The sequence below is a fragment of the Cebus imitator genome, unplaced genomic scaffold (assembly GCF_001604975.1).
Source record: "Cebus imitator isolate Cc_AM_T3 unplaced genomic scaffold, Cebus_imitator-1.0 Scaffold54, whole genome shotgun sequence".
In the NCBI taxonomy this organism is placed as follows: Eukaryota; Metazoa; Chordata; class Mammalia; order Primates; family Cebidae; genus Cebus; species Cebus imitator.
The window spans coordinates 8,323,818-8,330,527 of record NW_016107369.1 but is presented as its reverse complement, the minus strand read 5'-3'; the positions used below and the strand labels follow the sequence as shown (position 1 = coordinate 8,330,527).

The following is a 6,710-nucleotide window of genomic DNA, read 5'->3' as shown; positions in this document are numbered from 1 at the left end:
GCGTGAGCCACCACGCCCAGCCCCAGAGGTAGCGATTCTTATCCCCATTTAACAGATAAGGAAAATAACCCTTGAAGTGCTGAAGTACTATGCACAGAGACACACAGTTCATGATGGGTAATATCAGGTTTCAAAGCATATTTGTCTAATTTCAAAACCTACCCTCTTTCCACCACTCTGGGAAGAGATGGGACCTCTGGGTTAGTCTGATAGATTTGCTACCAGGTTCTCTGTCATTTGGAATAAAAAGTATTTATTCACTTGACAGCAAATAATTTTGCCCTACAATGATTTGCTTGTTTGCTTGGAGAATGGTAGTAACAAGCAGTGCTGCCTCTGGCTGCAGGTGAAGGAAGCCCTTACAATTACTATCAGGGATTGTGCTGGAATGGGATGCAGGCTTTTGATGCACAAAACTCCAGACTCGAAGGCTGAAAGTTTTGGCTTACCCACCTTAGAGAGCAAGAGAGCGGAACATAACCTTCACCAAATAAAATGTACAGATGAGAAGCACATGAGAAGACACACAACATCATTAGTCATTAGGGAAATTGCAAATTAAAACTACAATGAGATGCCATCACACTGACTAAAATGGGTAATAACTGATAAACAAAATTACAATATCAAGTGCTAGCAGGGGTGTGGAGCAGCTGGAGTGTTCATATTTTGCTGGTAGGCATGCAAAATAATACAGCCACTTTGGAAAACTACTTTGGCACTTTCTTATAAAGTGGAACATACCTGTGTCATATGACCCAGCAATCCCACTCCTAGGTATTTATAAATGTAAACATGTATAAACACAAATGTTTACAGTGGCTTTATAGACACTCACCCAATGCAGGAAACAACCCTATGTCCCTCAGCAGGTCAGCAAATAAGCAAATTGTGCTACATCCATAAAATGTGATAAAGTACTTATCAGCAATAAAAAGGAACAAACATACAAGTATTTATAGCAGCATTCTTTACAACAGCCCAAAGGCAGAAGCAATGCAAATGTCCATCAACAGATGAATGATTCACAAAATGTGGCATATGTATACAATGGAATATTATTCAGCCTTACGAAAGAATGAAATTCTGATACAAGCTACATGGACCAACCTTAAAAACACTATGTTAAGTGAGATAAGCCAGAGACAAAATGACAAATATTGCATAATTCCCTTATGTGAGGTAATTAAAATAGACAAATTTATGGAGACAGAAAGCAGAATCCAGTTTACCAGAGGCTGGGAGAGGAAGAATGGGGTGGGGGGTTATTTAATGAATACAGAGCTTTATTTTAGGAAAAAGTTCTGGAGACAGGTGGTCGTGATGGTTACACAACAATGTGTATGTGTAAGTGTTATTACCGAGTTTAGAATGAGGAAACAGACCAGCATAAGAAAATTAAATGCCAATTTATTCAACTCCCGGGTGAGGTTCCATGGTCCCGGGGGAAGGGGCCGGGGAAGTCCCGCTTGACTCTTCTGGGTGTGGGGTTTTATAGGGAGTGAAGGCGTTTTGATTGGTTGTGGGGAAACAGGACATGGTTGGGGCAAGCTGCTGTTGGTAGGTAGGCGGGATATCCAGTGAGCAGCTGCCCAGTGGGAGTGGGACCTGGACAGGGCAAAAGGCTATTGGGCAGGTTTTGGCGGGGCTTCTTTTGAATTTTGGTGGGGTTTTCCAACGGCGGGGTAGGTGCTGAGTGCCAAGTTTAGTGTTGAGTGCAGAAGTGAGCGTTGGGGAAGCCACGTGGCAGAGCTAGATGCTGACTGCAGGGCTTGATGTCAAGCCCAAGTGGTGACGTAGTTTTCAGGCACGGAGAGGGATGGGCATGTCCAAGCTCCCCAGTGCAGCAACCCGCCTTACAGCATGTACTTGATGTCACTGAATTGCACACTTAAAATTGTAAATTTTATATCACATATATATTACACAATTTTTAGGAAGACCCAAACTACTGATACACACAACATGGATGAAATCTCAGATATGTTACACTAAGTGAAATAAGACAGAGCCGAAAGGCTTCATATGGTATGATTCCATTGGTGTGATATTCTTGCAAAGGCACAACAATGGCAGCAGAAAACATCTGTAGTTGTTGTGGCTGCGATCAGGGAAAGGGCTGACTACAAAGAGATACTGGAGAATGTGGGGGGAATGATGGAACTTGATTGTGGTGCTGGTTCCATGACTATATAATTTTGTTAACATTCGTAGAACTGCACACTAAATTGGACACATTTTACTGTCAATAAATTATACTTCAATAAAAATAATGGGAGAGCATTGCCTTTTGAAACTCTATACTTCTCTATCATAGCATTTGTCCTCTGCAGCAATAAATGCTAGTTAACATCAGAGAAGGGTAAAGTTATAAGGACTTGCAGGAGGAAAACACCTTGATTAATATCTCAAAATATTAAAAACACAGTCTGTCACCATAGTGGTCATGAATTCTCCACCCTGATTGTCCTTTTCTGCTTTAGTTCCCACTTGCTCGTGTGTGTTAGTCTCAGAACCACTGTAAGCAGCCTTATCTATGCCACTACCCATCACAAGAATGCCAAAGTCCATGCCTCGGGTGCAATCTCTGGAGCGTCCTGAGACTTTTTATCAAGAGGATATCAGAGTCAACATGAATTTCATGCAGAAGCTGAAAGAAGGGCCTCCTCCCTAACTGACTCTATGCCACACTTTGTTCCCAGGGCCGTAAGGCCTGGGCCAACTTCACCATTAGCACAGTAGGCACAGTACCTAGGGCCCACAATACTGTTAGGAGCTCATGAAATACTTTTAATTTCATTTAAAATCAGAAGAAAAAATGAACTTTAGGGTCTAAGAAAATGTTTTAATATATAATAATATATTTACCTTTATACCAATGTAATTGTAAAACACCATTTAATTTTTTTTTAACGGAGGAAAGGGCCCAAGAAGGTAAAAGTACATAGGGCCTTTGAAAGTCATTTGTAAAGAAGTTCTGTGTGTTGCCAGAATCTCACAAGACCTCTCTTAAATAGTTGGGTCAGATTTTTGCTGATGCTTATTTAGCCATAGGGATTCAAATTGGATAAGATGGTGATCACACAGCTCTTTCCTCTTCTTCATTCCTTTTTTTTTTTTTGAGACGGAGTCTCGCACTGTCACCTGGGTTGGAGTGCAGTGGCACAATCTCGGCTCACTGCAACCTCCACCTCCAGGGTTCAGGCAATTTTCCTGCCTCATTCTCCTGAGTAGCTAGGATTACAGGCACCTGCCACCACTCCCAGCTAATTTTTTGTATTTTTAGTAGAGACGAGGTTTCACTATCTTGGCCAGGCTGGTCTTGAACTCCTGACCTCGTGATTCACACACCCCGGCCTCCCAAACTGCTGGGATTACAGGCATGAGCCACTGTAGCCGGCCTTCGCTACTTTTCTAAATCCCTGCCTCACTAAAATTTCTCTATACCTCAAGTTATAAGACCAAAACCAGGTGGGCAAACAAATTCCAATCTTCTCTACTAACTTGTTTCTTTCAGTCATTATTTTGGTAATTTATGTCCTTTTGGCCCAAAGTTTTGTACATAAATTGAACATTTTAGTGTGTGGTGTTTCCCGTTAATTCTCAAAATCAGACAATGATAAAGGTTAATTCCTGCAACCTTTCTCTCCCAGTTCAAATCCAATTACAGTCAGCCCTCCATATCCATGGGTTTCACATCCATGGATTCAACCAACTGTAGATCAAACATATTAGAGAATTTTTTAAATGGATAGTTGCATTCATATTGAACATGTGAAGAATTTTTCCTTTTCTTTATTCCCTAAACAATACAGTACAACAATTTACATTGTATAAGCTATTTTAAGTATTCAAGAGATGATTTCAGGTCTACAGGAGTGTCTGGGCATGGTGGCTCACACCTGTAATCCCAGCTCTTTGGGAGGCCGAGGTGGGCAGATCACCTGAGGTCAGGAGTTCGAGACCAGCCTGGCCAACATGGTGAAACCTCATCTCTACTAAAAATACAAAAAATTAGCCAGGCATAGTGACACATGCCTGTAGTCTCAGCTACTTGAGAGGCTGAGGCATGAGAACTGCTTGAACCCAGGAGATGGATGTTGCAATGAGCCAAGATCATACCAGTGCACTCCTGCCTGGGTGACAGAGCAAGACTCCATCTCAGAAAAAAAAAAAATATATATATATATAGATAGATAGATAGATAGATAGATAGATAGATAGATACAGGAGGAGGTGCATAGGTTATATGCAAGTACTTGCCACTTTAGATCAGGGACTTGAGCATCTGCGAATTTTGGCATCCATGGGGGGTCCTGGAACCAATCTCCCATGAATACTGAGGGATGACTGTACTAACCACTCCTCCAAGTAGCATGGAGCAGCGACTTGGGAGCAGTGACTTGGGAGCAGTGAGCAGAGAAGCCTGTAGTGTGTGAGCTCTGCTAGCATCCAAAGAAAGAGAGGAAGCAAAAGGACCGACTTCCTGGCTCCGCCTCCCCGGCCATGTCAGATGGAAGCTTGGAGACTGATCCTTGAAAGCTCCAACTAAGGACCAAAAGGAAGTCTGGTGTGGACAGCATAGTAGGCCCTTCCATCCCCCCCACACAGGAAGGGCAGTGCCAGGCAGTGTGTTGGGCCCCAGAAGAAGTCAGAGAAAAATGAGGCAATATCTTAATCTGCTTTGTGTTGCTGTGACAGAATACCTGAGACTGGGTAATTTATAAAGAAGAGAAATTTATTTCTCACAGTTCTGGAGGCTGGAAAGTCCAAGATCAAGGCACCAGCAGGTCCGGTGTTTGGTGAAGACCCAGTCTCTGCTTCCAAGATGGCACCTTGAATGCTGCATTCTCTGGGGAATGGGGTGGGGGACTTGCTGTTGGCAAAAGAGTGCAAGAGCAAAGAGAGTAAGAGAGAACCCACTCTCAAAAGCCCATTTAGAAAGGCATTAAACCCACCCCCAGCCTAATTACCCCTTAAAGGTCCCATCTTCCAATATCATTACACTGGCAATTGAATTTCCACGAGTTTTGGAGAGGACAAACATTCAAACCATAGCAGGCAGGCAGGCTGATGAGTTCTTTCCTTCTCTAAAGATGGCAACCACTGATTTTACAGCTGTGAAGACGAGAGCAAAGAGGCTCTCTGCCATCAACAGCTTACAAGTAGGACACATACTCTGTACCTCTGACCTGTCATAACTTTGCCTGGCCCAGGGAGCTCCAATAGCTTCACCAGAACTAGATTTTTGCAAGAGAAGTGGTCAGATGTAGATGAAATTGTCCTTGATTTTCCCAATAAGTGCCGTAGGTAGCCAGCTCTTTTTACATATAAGTTGTAACTTGGATATGTAACCTAACTAGCAATATTTTCAACCTCATATGGCTTTTAAAAAGATGAACCAGTGAGGCTGGGCACATTAGCTCAAGCCTGTAATCCCAGCACTTTGGGAGTCCAAGGCAGGTGGATCACCTTAGATCAGGAGTTCAAGACCAGCCTGGCCAACACGGCAAAACCCTGTCTCTGCTAAAAATACAAAAATGAGCCAAGCGTGGTGGCGGGCACCTATAGTCCCATCTACTCAGGAGGCTGAGACAGGAGAATTGCTTGAACCCGGGAGGCAGAGGTTGCAGTGAGCCAAGATTGCGCCACTGCACTCCAGCCTGGGTGACACAGCTAGACTCCCTTAAAAAAAAAAAAAAAAAAGAAGATGAGCCAGTGAGCATTAGCAAAACCCATTGACACCGAAAGTACGGGAGAAGCATACCTACTCCACGTTGTCTTAAACTTTTAAAATCTAGTACTGTGTACATTACAAGATAGGAATGACGTCGCTCCATTCTCTTGATCCAATGGTAGAAGCCTGATGTGATTTATCCAAATCACACCAGTTATAGCACTGGAGAGAGGAATGATCTGGGAATTTAGAGTCCTGTCCACCAATGAGCTCCACAACTGCGTAAGTCATTTTATTTGTTGAATTTCAGTTTCTTCATTGGAGAAATAAGATTGGACCAGAAGATTTTTATCAAACTTAACTGTATTTGTTTCCTGAGACTGCCAAAACACAGCACCACAAACTGGTGGCTTAAACAACAGAAATGTATTGTGCTTCACAGTTCTGGAGGCTGGAAGTCTGAAATCAAAGTGTTGGTAGGGTTGTCTCTTCTGAGGACTATGAGGCAGACTCTGTTCCTCGTCTCTCTCCTTCCTTCTGTAGCCTCAGGTATTCCTTGCCTTGTAAACGGCCATCTTTTCTTTGTGTCTTCCCATTGTACTCTCTCAATGCCTGTATGTCTCTGTCTAAATTTCCTCTTTTTATAAGGACATCAGTCACACTGAGTTAGAGCCTGCCCTAATGATGCATGTTAACTCGATCATCTGCAAAGACCCCATTTCCAAATAAGGTCACCTTCATAGGTACTGGAGTCAACATCTTTTGGTAGGGACAGCATTCAATCCATATAATAACTTTCTTTAAAAAAAAGAAGGAGGCCGGGCGCGGTGGCTCACGCCTGTAATCCCAGCACTTTGGGAGGCCGAGGCGGGTGGATCACGAGGTCAGGAGATCGAGACCATCCTGGTCAACATGGTGAAACCCCGTCTCTACTAAAAAAATACAAAAAATTAGCTGGGCATGGTGGCACGTGCCTGTAATCCCAGCTACTAAGGAGGCTGAGGCAGGAGAATTGCCTGAACCCAGGAGGCGG

General features: G+C 43.3%; 1 long non-coding RNA gene across 1 annotated transcript in view; it reads right to left on the bottom strand.

Annotated features, from left to right (window-relative positions):
• Positions 1 to 6,044: 6,044 nt before the first annotated feature.
• LOC108304519 overlaps positions 6,045 to 6,710 on the bottom strand; it is a 1,812-nt gene continuing 1,146 nt past the window's right edge. Inside the window, exon 3 of the long non-coding RNA XR_001825291.2 lies at positions 6,045 to 6,381. This is a non-coding gene — a long non-coding RNA (uncharacterized LOC108304519). The remainder of the gene's footprint in view (positions 6,382 to 6,710) is intronic.